The following is a 17,710-nucleotide window of genomic DNA, read 5'->3' as shown; positions in this document are numbered from 1 at the left end:
TACATGCATGAGCCACCACACCTGGCAAGCATTTTCAATGTATAAGACTATCATGAGGAAATGGAAGCAATTTTATTTCTTTCTTTTACATTTGTATACACTTATCTCTATTTATTTTCCAACTGTTCTGGCAATGGCACACAATTCTACCTTAAAAATGTAGCAAAAAGCCTGGGATGTAGCTCAATTGCAAAGCGCTTACCTAGCAAGCACAACAACCTGGGTTCAAACCCCAGAACCAAAAAAGAAAAGACAAAAAAAAAGACAATTAAAAACAAAACCCAAACAATGGGATGGGCATTTGGACTAGTGATAGAGTGCAGGCCTAGCATGCACAAAGACCTGGGTTCGATTCCTTCATGCCACACAAATAGAAAAAGCCAGAAGTGGTGCTGTGGCTCAAGTAGGAGAGTGCTAGCTTTGAGGGAAAAAGACAGTGCTCAGGCTCTGAATTCAAGCCCCAGGACTGGCAAAATAGGACTGTTTATCTTGGTTTTATATTAGGAGCACTTAGCTTTTAACTATTGAGTACGGTATTAGCTTGGAGCTGGTCAAATATGGCATGCATTATATTATGGTAGCATCTTTTTACATTATAATTTTACATTTTTACTGTTATGAAATTTTATACATCTATTGAGATGAATGTATGTATTTTATTCTGTTAAGAAAATGTACCACACTTATTGAAAGCTCATCTTGAACCATCCTTGCATCCCAGCGATGACTTCCATTTTATGGTAAATGGACATTTTAATGTGTTATGAATTTGGTAGCAACACACATAATGTGTATCAATTGTGATATCACTTATACCAATGAAATACAGACGCAGTGATTAAACGTAGATTTGTCAGCTTAAAACAGACTTTTAACTTGAAGATGCTTTATGTATTCCTCACGATCATCACAAAAAAAATTCTGTTAGATCCACAACGATAAGGAGAAATGAGTCAAATCCTCACACTATGAAAAATCTCATCATAAGAGAAGAGAGGACAGGAGGAAGAAATTATAGGACAGTCAGAAAACAATATACAGAAACAGCAGTAGTAATTCCTTATCTAGGCTCCATTTTTTCCAACGCATCATTATTATCATTATCAATTCTTTTTTTAGGGGTAAGGAAGTGGGTTGGCTATGGGGCTTTAACTTAAGGGCTGGGCACAGTCCCTGAGGTATTTTGCTCAAGGCCACTTCTTCTTTTCTGATATTCAATTGGACATAAGAGACTATCGGACTTTCTTGACCAGGCTGGCTTTGACTCCTGATCATCAGATCTCAGCCTCGTGAGTAGCTGGAATTAGAGGCGTGAGCCAGCAGTGCCTGTCTTGAAGCATTAGTAATACATCCATGTGTTAGCATAATCATGCACTTAAGAGACTGGAAAATGTGTTTTGTGAAGGCCTAGCTAATAAATACTTTAAACTTGAGGATCCTATGACTTTATCTTTACTTAACCTGTCATCATAGCACAGAAACACTCATAGGAATCACATGAACAAGTAGGTGTGATTGTTTTCCAAGAAAAAGGCCATCATTTTACAATCCTTGATGTGCCTCATCTTTTGTATTTGTCTTATCAGCTCAGCCATCTTGCCTCTTTATGTATCTAAAAATTTGCAATGATAAGATAAACATTGTACATAAAAGAGCTCTTGATGCCTTGCAGTGAAACTTACAATCAACTTACAACAAAACAAGATGGTTTTCTTTGTTGTTATTATTCAGATTGAATAGTTAATTTTTTCATTTCATTTAGAAAGATTCTATCTAGTTTTGATCTACTTCTATTCCTGTGGAGTTATTTCTCCCATGATAATGCTCCTTAAATGCTTTGGGGATAATTGGGGTTTATTGACCCTTTGAAAACTTCATTAATTTATTCAGTATCTTCTGGGGGTTCCAGCATAAATGTTTACTCCCGTTGCAAATGAGCTTCAGAATTTCAGTGTTCTGAGGAGCAGAATGATGGTGCTTGCTTCTTCGGAGCATCCTTTTTAGGCCTAAATAAAATAAAATAGCAATAACGTCACTCTTTGTTGTTTAAAAAGTTTTGATCCTATCTCTCCAGTCTCTGTGCAGCATCAATATTCAATATAAATTATATGGAAGAACAAGCAATACACATAAAACTTCTTGAGATTTTAAGGCATTTTATATCCTTGTCAGAATCAAAGCTTTTCTAGGTTTTTTTCCCCCTTACTAGATGCCTTCTTCTTGGTTCAATACTGACCAGATGCCTAGAACTGCTTCTGAGGAGCAAAGGGAATTGTAGCCATCATTAATTTAATATAATTATATGACATAATCTGTTTCTCATTGTTCCATATATTTGATATCTTTAGAAGTATTGTATGTTTATATAACCAACTTTGGAAAACAAATAAGAATCTTCAACTTGTTAAGAATTCTATTTTCTATATGGAAAAAAAGAATTCAATTTTCTAAGGTGGTCTTTATAAATAAAGACTTAAATTGAAAGTCAGACTCTTTTATGTTTACATAAATGTTGAAATGCGTCTGGAGATGGTTCATGATTGCTCATGCCTGGAATTCTAGCTACTCAGGAGGCTGAAATCAGAGGATTGAGTCTGGAAGCCCTCCACGGAAAGCAAATGTCGTAGACTTATCTCTAATTAACCAGAAAAAGGTGGATTTGGAGCTCTAGTCCAAATGATAAGAGTATTGCTTCTGAGCCAAAAAGCAAGCAAGTTTCCAAGCCCTGAGTTCAAGCTCCAGAACCAGAAATGTATATATGATATAAATGAATATACAATGTTCAAAACATGCATGAATATTCAGAACTTTAAATTGGCACTGAAGTAAATGTTTAGACACTATGATAAAAAAGGTGAAAGCAATTCTGACTTTCACGAAATTTACTTTCTAATGGAAGAAGAAAATACTTTTTACATATTTTGTGTATTTTTATCTAAACTAAATGCCTCTTGTTTCTTACATTACTACTAGATAGGTCTTTCTCTAGTGATTATGATTTCTGTGAGGTTTTCAAGCATTGTTATTTCTACACTTTGTATTGGGATTATGCTTGGAAAACTTTCATGCCAAGATTTAAAAAGACAAATGTTTATATTATTGTTGGCACTTTTGTGTTTAAATTTACATTTAAATACATAATCATCACTTTGATAATAATTCAGGTTTCTTCTCCTTACCTAAATGGCTAATTGGCCTAGCATAATAAGTAAATAGATTATTTTTATGCACTGGTTTGAAATGCCTTTATCATTACTTTTATTTTTAATTTGGGTATATAATGCAGTGTTATTAAGCCCACCATATTCTTTATTTCTTGGTTTTCTCAGACTTTTTAAACAATGGCCATAGATTTATGACAGACTTTAACAACATTGGCCGAGTTATTAAAAATGAATTAGGCTTTTGAATGGTATTGCATTTTAATTGTCTGTGATACATTCTGAGAGAGCCAATAAAGAGAATTGGCAGAATCAATACTCTAGGTATAATTGGATGAATATTTTTATTCAGGTAACAGTGAAAAGTAGCATTAGGGAAGTCACCCGCTGGTGTGAAGTTGCACAGTAGTGTGGCTAGAGCTCACAATAGTTGCCACAGTCCAGCTGACAGGGTGCGAATCTTGCTGTCCACCTTTCAGAGAAGTAATGATGACAGTTTTCCCCTAGCTCATTAGCCTAAGCTTAAGAATATACAATGTTAGCTCTGATTTAGGAAATGTCCCCTGCTGGACACCCTTGCTTGTTTGGTGAGGATAGAAAATGTACTAGTGTTTAAGCACTGAGTGCAGCTTTGCAGACTACCTCTTGAGACATGATATATATATATATATATATATGTACTCATATATATTTATACACACATATATGTATATATTTTTGCTTTATTATATTTCAGGTAATCTCATATTTTTGCCCATACTGGCCACAGACTGCAGTCTTCTCTCTGGCATTCATCCTGGTAGCTAGCTCATACTCTTAACACTTAGATTATTTGTTGAAATGGTTCTTACTACCATTTTGATTGGGGCCTGGCCTAGAATTGTTAATTTCATGATGTCTGCCTAAAGTGGCTAGAATTGTAGATGAGAGTCACCATGCCTGACCACATGGATATTTTTGAGGATTTTTCTCTAACTAGTGAATTTGGCAATCCAAGCTTTTTTCATTTGTTTATCATGCCATCCAGGATCAGTAAGCGACTCCAATATGGTAAATGGAAGAGAAGATGAAATATTCCCAAGGAATATTAATGATCATGTGTATAAAAGATACATGTATTCATGTCTCAGTGATTTATTAGGGAGAAGATTAAATGAAATATTTACCTAACACATAATCTTATCAAATTTAAGGAAATTTGTTGATAGATCAAAGTTTTAGTACAAATGAAATAAAAGTTTCTAAATTCCTAATCTTAATACTGTTATCATTTCTGAATAGGAAGACACACTTCTAGGACAGCAATATGCCACATACAACTCCGAGTAGTATTGGCATGTACCCCTTTAGACAATTTCTCATTATCTAGAAAATAATAACATCATCTCAGCATACTGCAAGAGAATCTAGGAAATGTTTCTTTTGTGGTCAGAGGGAAAAAATAGATTGCTGTGCATCAAATTCATTTCTGCCACAGAGCTGCAATGAATTTAAATTGAATTTGTTGCATGCATTGTTAATGTCCTTTGTTGATAAACTATTACCTAGATAATACAAACTGAATATTTTAGGCTGAAAAACTTAGTCAAAATTTGATGTGTTTCTATCTTCCTGTTGTTCATTATTTTCTGATTAAAGTACCTGATATGCAATGTTTTAGCTACTTCTTATATATGAAATTTTCCAGTAATTTACCAAAAGCCAGGATCCTTCCAAATAATAGGGCATTATTGTCTGGTACATAGAAAGCTCTCTAGAAGCATTTTAAAATTGAATTAATTACCATGGTATATGGTGTTGGTGACATTGAGCATGATGCTTGAATGTATACAGTGATCCCCTTATCAGATTGAAAGATCTGTTGAAAATATCTGAAGATTAGTTTGGTAAGTATGAGCAAATAAATTTTAGGAGTCCCAAATTAAAAATGTTAAAGGCCTTAATTAAAAGACTGTGAAGATGGATTGGGGTACTGTAGTGGCTCGTGCCTGTTATCCTATTTATTAAGAAGGCCAAGATAGGAGGATCACTGTTCCAAGCCAGGCTGGACAGAAAAGTCCATGATATTCTTATCTCTAATTAAACAGCAAAACCTGGAAGTAAAGGTATAGCGAAAGTGGTAGAGTTCCAGTCTTGAGGGAAAAAGCCATGTAAGATTGTAAGGCCCCAAGGTCAAGTCCCAGTAATGGCACACACACACACACACACACACACACACACACACACACACACACACACACACACGCAAACTACTATGGAGATAAAAAGCTTAACATCATATTCCACCAACATTTTAGAATGAGGGAATGAAGAACTCTTCACTGATGGATGAGGTAAAATGAAGGATGGCTTTGAGATTTCTGTTTTGTAGGATAAAGTGCCCTTGATAGCACTGATACAATGTGGAACTAGAGGTGAATGAGCATGTTCAAGTGGGGAGAAAGGGCTGTGTCCAGTATGGGGAAATGCTGAGATGAAGGGAGCTGCAGAATAATACATTGTAATTTCTGTGATTATGCTGTGAAATCTGTTTGGTTCTTTGAGCAACAACATGAATGATTAACATAAAAAGCAAGAGGTAACCTGTCTCCTTAATTTTGGTATGGAAAGACTTCTCACCTGCCCAGTTAGAGCTAAGAAAGAAAAAATTATAAATTCTAGGCAGCCATTTCTTTTGGCAGTATTGCAGATAAAACTTGGGATCTCACATTTGTTCTACAACTTGAGCCATGCCTCCAACTTGAGAAATGATAATTCTTCAGTATATCTATGGATCTCTGCCCCTTGGAAGGGAAGAGCCAAGCTGGGGAGGAGTTCGGGACAATAATGAATCTATCATGTAAGGCCTTCTGTGGCCTTCCATGCTCTACTTCCAGTAATCCAGGACCAAATAAAGGAGTTTTTGTTCCTCAGTCTGTCTGGTCTGTTCCCTTTCCAATGATTACCTTCTTCATGTCTTTGTCTGATTTCAACCAATCTCAAAACTTGTGTTTCCTATTCTCTTACACTCCTATTTTTCCTACTCTCCTTTCTACTCTTCCTCTCAATTCACCTTCAAATCATCCCTATATATCTTCTTTGTGTGCACATTATTTTATTTTGAGTTCTAGCTATTTATGTGCTTATCTAATATAATTAGATAAATAGATTGTAATGATTTTTTTAAATCACCTGTCTGTTACAGGAAACCATTGTGTTAGATATCCATGCATACTCAGAAATATTGATCAGATTGTATAAACATGTGTTGCCTCTCAATGATTATAATCTCAATTGACTTTGATTATTCAGAAATTTATTACATAGAGGCCTAGCAGGAAAATATTTGGAATGAGACTAGAAGAGTACTGATTAGATTCAAATAGCATGTGTTGGAAATAACGGTAGGCAATTATGATTGTTGGTTTTGTATATTTACTTGAAGGTACTTGTCATGGAGTAAAAAATATCTACTTTCCCTTTTTTCATCTCTCTCATATCAAGAAAAGTCATTATTCTATTGATGGATTTTGAAAAACACAACAAAATGAGGCTAAATGATTGAATCTTAAAAAGTAATTGTATTTTATTATCAGGATGATATATAGAGGGGTTACAGTTAACAGTTACATTTGTCAGATAGTGATAGAAGTAAAGTACTCACTACATTAAAAAAAATTGTTCTTGTTTTCCACATCTTCCAATCTTTGGCTGGCTACAGAAAAGTTGAATGTTAGTTTACGTTCTGATATGAGGTACCTTATCAACTCGATACTTCCTTGGCTAGAGAAGGCAAGTGAATCTCTGTGTTATATCACGAAAGAAGGAAATAAGGTGTTCTGATTTGATGAAGGAATGTCTTCATGCTAATTAGCCACAGTCCAAAAAACACCTTTTCTAATCAGCTTCATGAGAAATGGAGTATAAAATGCTAAAAAGCATACCCTGGATTTTCTTTTTATTGAGTCCAAAGTCAGAGGGAGGACCATTCTAAAGTGGCCTAAAAAATCCCACTTATATTTCTGCTCTCAGAACTTAAACGTGCTAGGGTTTGCTCCGCTATTTTGCTTATCCTGTGTGACATTAATATCCCCGGGTAAGGAGGTTTTCCAGATGACCATAATTAAATACCATTAGACTTCTAAAAGCAGAGCGGTTTTTCTAATCAGTAGTAGAAAAGAAATCAAGATATTCAAAAACTGACAAAGATCAATGTGTTGTGTCACTTGCTGAAAGTTGAAAGGATGCATGTATTAAGAATAAGAGGCTGTCCTGAATTTATAGCCACAGGAAACTAGAGGCTAGCTCCACAACTGAAAGAGTGATTTATGTCAACAAGAAAGAGACTCAGGAGGGCCTTCCTTCCCTAATTCTTCAAATACAAACCAAGTAAAAGCGGTGTATATACATGGGCATGGTGAATCTACAGATCGTACCATAATATTAGGAACATTCAGCTTATGATTGTCTTATTTCTATATGTACAGTGTTTCAAAGCAGGAGAAAAATTTAAAAACAAATTGATTCTGGGGGCAAATAAGCTAGAGTACATAAGAGAATCTTCTCTGTTGCACCAAAACGTATCAGAGAAAAATCAGATTCATGAACAGTATTTTTAATAATCTAGGTAACAGAATCATTGTCTGTGAATGCAAATGCAAATAATGATAAAATATAAACTCTTTTTTTTCTTTTATGGGCCATCAGGCTTAAATCCTAGGCTTGGGCACTGTCCCTGAGCTCAAGGATACTGCTCTACCCTTGAGCCACATCCTCTTCCTGTTTTCTAGTGGTTAACTGGAGATAAGAGTCTCACATTGTTCAGTGCTCAGGCTGGCTTTGAACCACAATCCTCAGATCTTAGCCTCCTAAATAGCTAAGATTATAGTTGTGAGCCACTGTGCCTGGCATATAAACCCTTAAGTTCTACCTGCAAGTGTGCTTATTTTTGATGCCTTGCTACAGAATAAAATATGGCCAAATGAGAGTCACAAAGAGACTTTTAAAATATGTTGCCCCAGAATATAGGGAGAAAGCAACTTCTCTCAAAACTCATTTCTGCACAAAAAATATGTATGCAGGGCCTATTTGTTGTGTCTTTCCATTGTCTGCTTTTATCCAACAAACTCTTCACATGGATGTAATCATAAATTCTGATACAGCCTTTTCTTGAAGGTTCTAATAACAAAGCATGATTACCTTTAAGAGGTCTAATAGGTGGTCTGTGCATGGGTTGGGGAGTGGATATTGGTGGTGGCATTGTAGTGTATGTATTTATTACATACTTCATTCATGTGGTTAAAATAGTAAAAAGATTAATTTAACATTAGGTATTTATTTAATGGCAAAAGGGAAGAAAAGTAATAGAAAGGAAGGAAATTATTAGTTGATAAGACACAGGCATATTTAAGTATCACTCTATCCAGTTCATTAGAGTGATACGGAAGAGGAGGGACACAGTGTCAAAAAAGATCAAAGATCACTATTGTCTTCTACTTTACTTTATTTGAATAGCATTGGCTGTCCCTGATCCTGACATCTACCATTTTTCTCCTTTCTAACTAAGCTTTGCTCATGTCTCTGCTAAATACCAATGAAATTCATAGATCTTTGCAACTTTAAGATGTAACAAATTCAGTGCAAAAGCCTGGCTTATACAACTTTGAATTCAGACCTTGACAACGAGACAGGATTTATCTCATGCATATGTATTAATTTTAAGTGCTTTTCTGTAACAGTCATTTGACATTTAATATACCATAATTGTATTATTAAATTTAAATACATATTTGCAATTCTAAAAGCACTACTGAACTTTATGGGTGAAAAATATATTCTCCTTCACCTTGGTTTCTTAGAATCCTCTCACTCTTCTCTGTGTCTCATTTTCATTGCTAGACCTACCTGCATGATGGCGCTTTTGCTTTCATCCATTTCAGATAACCAGACTGCTTTATTTTTTTTCCATTTCTTAGCATTTTTTCATCTATTTCTTCATTTAACTCTCTGCTGCATCTATCTTCCTCCAATGTGGAACTGTACAAATGTCAATTGCTTCTCTCTTTGTCATCAGTTTCTCGTGCGGCCAAGCACTCACTCACTCACGCACTCATTCACTCACATCATTTCTGGAGGTTGAAGTGACTTCAGCTCTTCATCTGTGAGCTTCCAGCCATGTTTGAGGCAGTGTTTTCCAAACATTTAACTGTTGAGTTTCTACAAAGGCTGTCTCATTTCGTTAGGAAGGGAATAAAAGGAATACTGAGTGACAGAAGTTGGATATAAACTTGTGTATTCTAGCAGCTAACTAAAGCAAGTGTCTAGGTCTCTCTAACCCTGTACTAATAAATCTTTACGGAAACATTTCATGTCGTTAAATGACCGCATGGTACCATTATTTCAACACCTTCCTTTTTCTAAGACCTCTAATAGAGGCCCATAAACGTTTCTCAGTTTAACTTTCAATAGATGATTAACAGATCTGCAACATGGACACAATACTGAGTGTTCTGTTTTCATTCCCCCTCATTCTACAACTCTCTAGATAACTTTAGTCTCATTCCACAGTTTTGCCCCCATCTGTTTTCTGCCCTCCCAGGGACAACTTTTCCTTTTCTATTCGAGTTCTTTTTATTTTTCAACCAGAAACTCAAACATCCGCATCCCAGGAAATCTTTCATGATCTTTCTGCATTACTTTTCACCCCTGGCTTGGTTTAGGAAGCATTCTTTTGTTCTCTCAGCACTGTGAATATGTTTATGTTTGCATTTAATCACATAGTATTTATTTGCCCGATTATTAATACTCTATCACCTATGTTAGTACATAAATTCCTTTAGATTGATGGTGTGTACAACTCAATTTCCTTCCCCACATTCTGTCACAAAACCTGCTAGGGAGGTATTAGAAAATGTTTCTTGAACATTTCTCCAATTCTCATAAACCGCTCCTCAAATTTCTTTACTTTTCCAGTTTTCAGTATCTTCTGTATAGTATTTGTGTTCACCCACTCTCGGTGGCTGCTTTTCTGTTGGGAAGGAAAATGTGGACCTTAGTTCCTCTAAAGCATCTCTGTCATTCACACACAGAGAACATTCTTTCATGAGAGACGGCTCATCTTTTACTTTTTGATCTTCAAGATGGAAAAGTTTATTTTTCCTAGAACTGGGACTCTGATGTTATTGATGTCTGTCATCCTGTACAAAAGCTATTGCAGAAGGGTTCTTGGAAGAAGATAGGTTGAACCATTCACTACCTTCTTCTTGCTTTACCCCTCCCCCACCATTCTTGGCCCAAGTACCTGCTAAGGATATTGTTAATCAGAATAATTATGTTCTTCCTTCTTTCTCGAAATGTTCAGCAATTCTATTCCTTGCAAATATATTCTTCATAATTATTTCTCCCACAGATAAATTCTACCCATTGATCATTTGTTGGCTGTCACTTTGCACTGACTTTATTGTGTCTCCCACTTGTGAGTCAAGGTTTAAGTTCTCTGGCATAGAAAACACTGTATTTTCACTATAGATGGTGCATCTCCGTAGAGGAAGAGAATACTTCCCAAGGATCTCACTGGCTAAAGAAATGTGGCCAAAGTTATATACATTTAGGTATACATCTTCATAGTTTATCATCACTTCTTTTAATTCCATCAGAAGAAGGAAAACAAGGGCTGGAGTAAAGATTATCCACCCGGTTGTAGGAGTAAAGATGACAAATTCAGAGTTCCAATGATTCATGAAAACCATTCACCTTGAGCAAAATATATTTTTTGTGAAGGTAAAGTACTGTCTTGATGGCCATACACAATCCTATTCTGACACCAACACATGGAAAGGATGAAAGCATATACTAGCTGATATGACTACAGGGTACAGTTGTGCAATGCACATTCATTCAACGTGCATGAGGCTTTGGATTCCTAGAGAGGCCACCGCACACACTACTGAAGGTGTCTGAGCAATTGTTTCTTGTAGTCATCCTGCCTGACAGCTTGGACATCTCCAGGTGAAAGCTTGTAGAGAGTCTTGTACTCCTGTCTCCAAGATACACTTAACGTTTAAGAAAAGAAGACAATTAAAGGATGACAGCTGGCTTAAGAGGAAGTTATGGTACCAACTCAATAATTATCAAGACCAGAGAAACAGGCTTCCACAAATATCTAACAAGTGCAATTTAATTTCCCTTGTCTAGTTTTTAAAATCTGTGCTATAAAAATGTAAAATAGATTCCTCCGGACAAATGAAGCAGCCTGATACTATATACAGTTTCTCTATTGAGTAATTTAGATGAAATCATCTACAAAACACATAGAACTCTAATGAAGATCCGTGAAATTCCATAACTGACAAATGCTCCGATAGATAGTGAATAAGAAACAACAGGAAAAATTCATGAGTTCTGGAATAGGATCAACAAACTCAGTTTAGGCACTCTAGGTGAGATGGTATAAACTCCACTGGGTAGATATTGAGTTAAAGTTAGAGTGGCATTTATGCTCTCCTTTAATAGCAAAAGGGTTTGTCATTCAACTGGTAGCAGGTTTTCTTTTTCCTTTGCACTTGCCACATGAAAGCTGCCTTTATGTGAGTGTCACCAGTCTGTTTTTTATAAATCACTGCAGCCTTGCCAAATAGATACTTGCACTGGTAAGACTGTCCTTTTTTGCATAAGTCTCATAAATCAACATCACTGAACAATTCCTAGCATAGGTAGTCTTTTAAATTTAAAATTGGAAAACATAAATAGTCTATGATATGGAGAAAAAAATCTTTAAAGAAATTCTATGTGTTTGTTTGTTTGGGAGAGTGAATGAAAAGGAGAAAGAGCAAGAGAGAGAGCTAGAGAGAGACAGAGACAGAGACAGAGAGAGACAGAGAGAGAGACAGAGAGACAGAGACAGAGAGAGAGAGAGAGAGAGAGAGACAGAGAGAGACAGAGAGAGACAGAGAGAGAGACAGAGAGAGAGAGAGAGAAAGAGAGAGAGACTGAGCCACAAGGTATTGCTCATTCAGATGCCCTAAGTCATGAGCCAGAAGGCACAGCAGTACGTGGAAAGGTACAAAGAGAGTGCTCTCCTTTGTAACTCTGTAAAGGTTCACATCTTGTGAACTCTGGACGATGGGTGATCTTTGATGTGGCTTTAAGTATTACTGAACTCACCGGTCTTTCCTACAAGGCATATTCAAGGGCAAAAGAACAGGATGAGTTTGATGTCCAAACACAGATAAATAGTTTAGTTTCAACTGAAATGATGGTAGTTTGTTCCTGAGTGTGCTCACCCTTGATGCTGGGCTCTTTCTAAACACTTTACTTTTAGGAGTACACACCATCCTTCCAGGAGACCCCTCACATATGCATGGTTTACTTTCATGGAAACACCACCTGAGGCCCAGAGGTGTTAATAAACTGGGCAAGGTGGCATGCAGGAACATGAACATGACAGTTTCAGAGTCGAAACTTCTTCAGCAGCAGATATACAACTCACCTGTAGATACTTTCAAGGTAAATGATGAACTCTCTGACAGGTTCCTATTGGTTTGTTCATTTTTAACTTATCTTTATGATGAGTATTGTATTCTTACATCTTTGCTTCAAATTTAGTAATATGTTTCATCTTGCTTTGGACTGCTTATAAAAATAGGTTCTCTCTGATGGGAAATATGATTTATTAATTTAAAGGCAATGTACAGAGGGGTCCCAGGTAAGATAATGAGTATATTCCTTGTCGAGTAGTGTTACCCCCTCTCCCATTTTCTCCCACTTTCCCTCCTCTCAACTTCCCTTCTTCTCAAGTTGTAAAGTTCATTCCTACATAGTGTGGTGTGAGTATCACGGTTGCATCAGCTTATCCTTTGTCCTTGGGTGGTGAGAAACATTGGAGGGAACAGAACAAGCCATGCCTTTCAATAGGTGTAAGTGAGTTAGCTCAAGTGAAGTTCAATAAATGACTGGAGAAATCTATAACCTACGGAAGAATACTCTTTAAAGTCAGAAATAGAACAATGGTCCTGGAAGCAAGCTTTGAGAGAAGACTCTAAAATTTGGGTGAAGGACAAATGGGGAAATTGCTTTTCCTCTCCTAGACTAGAAAGGTATAAGTGAAATGGAACTTATTAAACACCAACAAATGAAAGTTATTGCTAACACCCCATCCCATCATCCCATCCTTTCCCATATGGACCCCTCCTAGGATTAGTTTTGAAGAGGTCCATGGAAAACCTACTTGTAATGCAATGGAGTGTTACCAAAGACCCAACTCAATTCAGAAGAAGGAAGAAGACTTACTTGAATGCTTTTTTTTCTTTTTAACACGGAAGGGCTCTGTTTTTGCTAGTACTTGGAGTTTCTCTTTTTGGCTCAAGGCTAGCACACTACCATTTGAATCACACTTTCAGTTCCACCAACTCTGCTTTTTGATTATTTATAACATTTAAGTCTAACTGGAAATAAAGATTTCTAAAATGATTTTAGTAGCTAGTACAATAAGGAGCCACTGGAAGCAAGATTGTGCCGGTTAGTGAGTCACAGGGAGTCCAGGATAGCACTGTTACCGGCATCCATCCACTGGATGCCCAGATCAGATACCGACACCAAGTTTAAGGGCAGCAAGACTGCTTTCACTGGCCATCCCCTCAATGGCCCTGCTTTTCCTGCTGTTGGAGCAGGTTCTGTCCTAGAGAAGGTCACAGAAGTTAAAGGTTTGTTCTGAATATATTCCTGAGAATGGATTGTTTTACTATTCTCCTTCTATTGTAATTTTCTTAGAGATGTTTGCAAAATACCTCATACTAATTCTAAGATGCGACTTTCCCTGTGCTGAACACAAAGGTGTCCTCCGAGCCTTCATAATCACCTACCAACAGAGGTGGCATATTTGAGACAGGATGGCTCTCAGAAGCACTAGTATAGGTAATTTGCATGCATGTCACCGTTTCTTTCTCATGCTTATACAGATAAAGTTATTTAACTATATTTAAGTATATCTTAGAGTTTACTTCCAGTAAAATAATTGTTCCTCTTAATTATCTACTATGCCTCTTCTTAAGTATTAATAATTAAATAATCTATGAATCTCTCTATACATATATGTGTTATATGTACACACACACACATATATGTATGTGGTTCCTTTTTTTCATTGGATTTTTTAATGTTTTTGCTTTGCCTACCAGGAAGCTGAATGCAATGCTTCGTCACTGAACTATGATGACTCCTGTTTTGGATATATTTATATTCTTCTCTGTTTCTGATTCTATCTGTGCCGATCACTGAATCACTAACAGACCTCAAACCATCATTAGAAGTGGGTTATGTGGAAACAATTTACTAACAGAAGGGATAGGTGTTTTTTTTTTAATTCCCATTAGAAATGCCTAACCAGATTATGTGGCAATTTCACATAGGCTTCTTAGGTAAGTGGGCATGTATTCAGAGCTAAGTGCCCCAGGCTTCTTCCTCATTCATCTTGTAATAATAACATATAACAAACATTAATCCAGAAGGCCTCTGTCTTGCCTTAAAGTGGATTTTTTTTCAAGTAGGTTCATTTGAAAGGACTTAGATGTTATGTGCTATGTCATAGTTTTTCACATAACAGCTCTGAAGATAATCATTTCTGAGAAAAAGATGAAAGAGACCCAACACGTGAGGACTGAGAAATAATGACAAGTCTGGAGAGGAGGCCAGATAAAAGGAGGGGAAAAGGGCATTGTCAGCGTGCCACACAGAGCCTTTGGTTCTATCAGAACACACAAAAATGATGAAAAAAAAACCCACAGAGAGCACAGTGAGCCTTTGTTCTCCCCAGGGCCCCGGTAAACAGCGGGCAGGAAGAGGAAGGATTCAGGCCCCAGAGAATGCACGGCACAGGCCGATTCCTTCCTCTCCCTCTGCTTGCTCACTTCCCTTTCTCTTTCTTCACCCATTCCTTTTTCACATTCTCCAAAGCATCATGATTTCTTTATTGCTGGCACATTTCTGAGATTTCCATTTCATTTCTATCCCACTATGTCTGTTTTTATTTTTTATTTTTGCTAAACTTGCTGTGTGTGTGTGTGTGTATGTGCGAGAGAGAGAGAGAGAGAGAGAGAGAGAGAGAGAGAGAGAGAGAAGAGGAGAAGAGACAGAGACAGAGACAGAGACAGAGACAAAGAGAGAGGGATCTCACATCTGGTAGCGTTTTGTCTCTGTATATTTCAGCTTCTCCTTTTCTGATACACACAAGACAACTCCAGTCACCCACACCTAGGATTCTCAGGTTTGTGCCCATGATACTCCAAGCTCAAGCCTCCTGTGAATGACAAACAGGGGATCCAGATTCCATGATTCACCTGGAAAACCTCAAATCCCCATTCCTCTTTTGCATTTCCTAGGCCTCTCTGGAGAAACCCTGACAGCCCCTTCCTCTGTTTCTGGAACAATCCAGGCAGCGCTCCATCCCTGGAAAACACCAGATGGAGTGGATGGAGGCAATTTTGCAGAATGCTTTGAGAGTGGCTTCCTCAGTGGTCTTTCCAGCTGGAAGCAGAGCGGCCAGAAAGCATTCCATTTCAGCCCAGTTTCATCGCCTCAAGAGCTACAGATGGCTTCCCTAAGCACCTGAAGTCTGTGCTGCCACCCTGATGGATAAGCTCAAAGGTGCACCATCTCCTTTGGCTTTCTACGGTGCCACTCTGACTCCAGTTTCTTTCTGCCTTGAGAGCAAAAGCAAGGAGAGGCAGTACACAGAGGAGGGGGAAAAAGCCAGGGAGTAGCATAATTCATGTGTGATACTGGATTCTCCCCGGGTCTGACCAACCGCTCAACAAAGGTATATGGGATATTTGTAGTACTACTTCCTGTGGGAACAGCTAAAGGAGGTACAGGTACCATCCTCCACTGCTAGATCCTTTCCTGGACTTACTAGTTGAGTTTGAATTCATTGCATGACTCTGGCATATTAGCAGAAGCAGCACGTTTTCTAAAAATATTTTAAGGGGGGGTAGAGGTGGACTTGGGAGGGAGGTAGTGGGACAGAATGAAGGAACAGATGACGCTATGGGAAAGGAAATGCACTTATTACCTGACATATGCAAATGTAACCCCGAGGTATATCACCTCTAAAACAACAATAAAGTGCATTTTTAAGTAGCACTTTTTCTTGTTTTCTATTTTGATTTCATTCTTTGATATTTTTTTTCTTTGAATCACACTCCATCAGGCAGTTCTATTAATTTTAGCCAGTGGTCAAAATTGATTGTGATCGGGCTGGGAGTTTGGCCTAGTGGTAGAGTGCTTGCCTGGCATGCACGAAGACCCGGGTTCGATTCCTCAGTACCACATAATAGAAAAAAGCCGGAAATGGTGCTGAGGCTCAAGTGGTAGAGCTCTAACCTTGAGAAAGTCCAAGGACAGTGCTCAGGCCCTGAGCTCAAGCCCAGGACTGGCAAAAAAAAATTGATTGTGATCATGGTATTGTCACAAAGAAGTACTGCCATTGAGAGCTTTCTGTGATGCTTAATAATTCTTCTCTTTGGTTTGCATTTACACCTAGTGTTCAGTCCTGGGACTGAGGGTAACTTGCAGGTGTGGCATGAACAAAGATTTGGAATGAATATTATTACTGGGCTAGGTGTCAGAAAATCAAACAGTGATCTTTGTTTCTTCAAAGCTACCTGCATAGGTTACCTTGTTTTAGGTCCAGTCAGTCAAGACCTCACAGTTGTTACCCTCAGGACAGTGATCTGGACAAACTCAATATTTTTCTGCTTGCAGTACAATTTCCATCCTTTCCATCTAAAACCTGGTGTTGAGCTCCATGTTCTCTCTTTCCACCCTGATTTCCATGTCTGCAAACTCCAGGCAAGCACCACTGCAGAATCTAGCCAGGTAAAGAATCCCAGAAGGCAAGGTTTGACCTTCTATCCTTCATCATTTCTCAGCCACAGGGCTTCAGGAATAAGATAATGGAGGTGTATCTGTAATTCTAAAGTTGAAACCCTTAAAACCCAGAGGCCAGGAGGTTACAGAGAAACAAAGCAAGTAGTAAACAAAGGTGCTTTATTCTTCAAGCTGGCTTGTGGAAAGGGGCCAACACACAACCCTCCTTCCTGTCATGGCCTACACTACACGGAGAATTCTGGTCAGGAAACCACATGTAACCACAGCTAATGATCAGACAAAAGAAAAGTATAGACCAACCTTGTAACAGAGTAATCTCTACACTGACATAGAAACAGGAGTTAAGTAGTAAGAGTAAAGTTAGGTAATATAGTGTAAAAGACTTGCAAACTGTTGGAGTCTTATATTTGTTTATTTATTTCCTTCATTTCTTTGCTTTAAATTTAAATTTTATTGTAACAGTGATGTACAGAAGAGGGGTTACAGTTATGTAAGTCAGGTAATGAGTACAGTGTTTTTTGAACAGTGTTACCCCCTCCCTCATTTTCTCTGTTTACTCTCCTGGACCCCCTCTCCCCAAGTTGAAAAGTTCATTTCCAACACAGCCTATAGTGTGTATCATTGCTGAATTGTTTCACACTTTATCTCATTGTTTCTTCCCCAAATCAGATAACCTTACCTACAAGACA

The 17,710-nt window shown here is 37.6% G+C and overlaps 1 long non-coding RNA gene across 2 annotated transcripts in view; it reads right to left on the bottom strand.

Moving 5' to 3' along the window:
- Nucleotides 1-1,789: 1,789 nt before the first annotated feature.
- LOC150061040 (uncharacterized) overlaps nucleotides 1,790-17,710 on the bottom strand; it is a 33,062-nt gene continuing 17,141 nt past the window's right edge. For both annotated transcript variants that reach the window (XR_016536182.1, XR_016536181.1), the window contains exon 3: nucleotides 1,790-2,006. This is a non-coding gene — a long non-coding RNA (uncharacterized LOC150061040). The remainder of the gene's footprint in view (nucleotides 2,007-17,710) is intronic.

This window comes from Megascapheus bottae, chromosome 7 (genome assembly GCF_031878675.1).
Source record: "Megascapheus bottae isolate mThoBot1 chromosome 7, mThoBot2.hap1, whole genome shotgun sequence".
NCBI lineage: Eukaryota > Metazoa > Chordata > Mammalia > Rodentia > Geomyidae > Megascapheus > Megascapheus bottae.
Note: the sequence above shows the minus strand (reverse complement) of the source record. Positions and strands in the feature narration are given on the sequence as shown.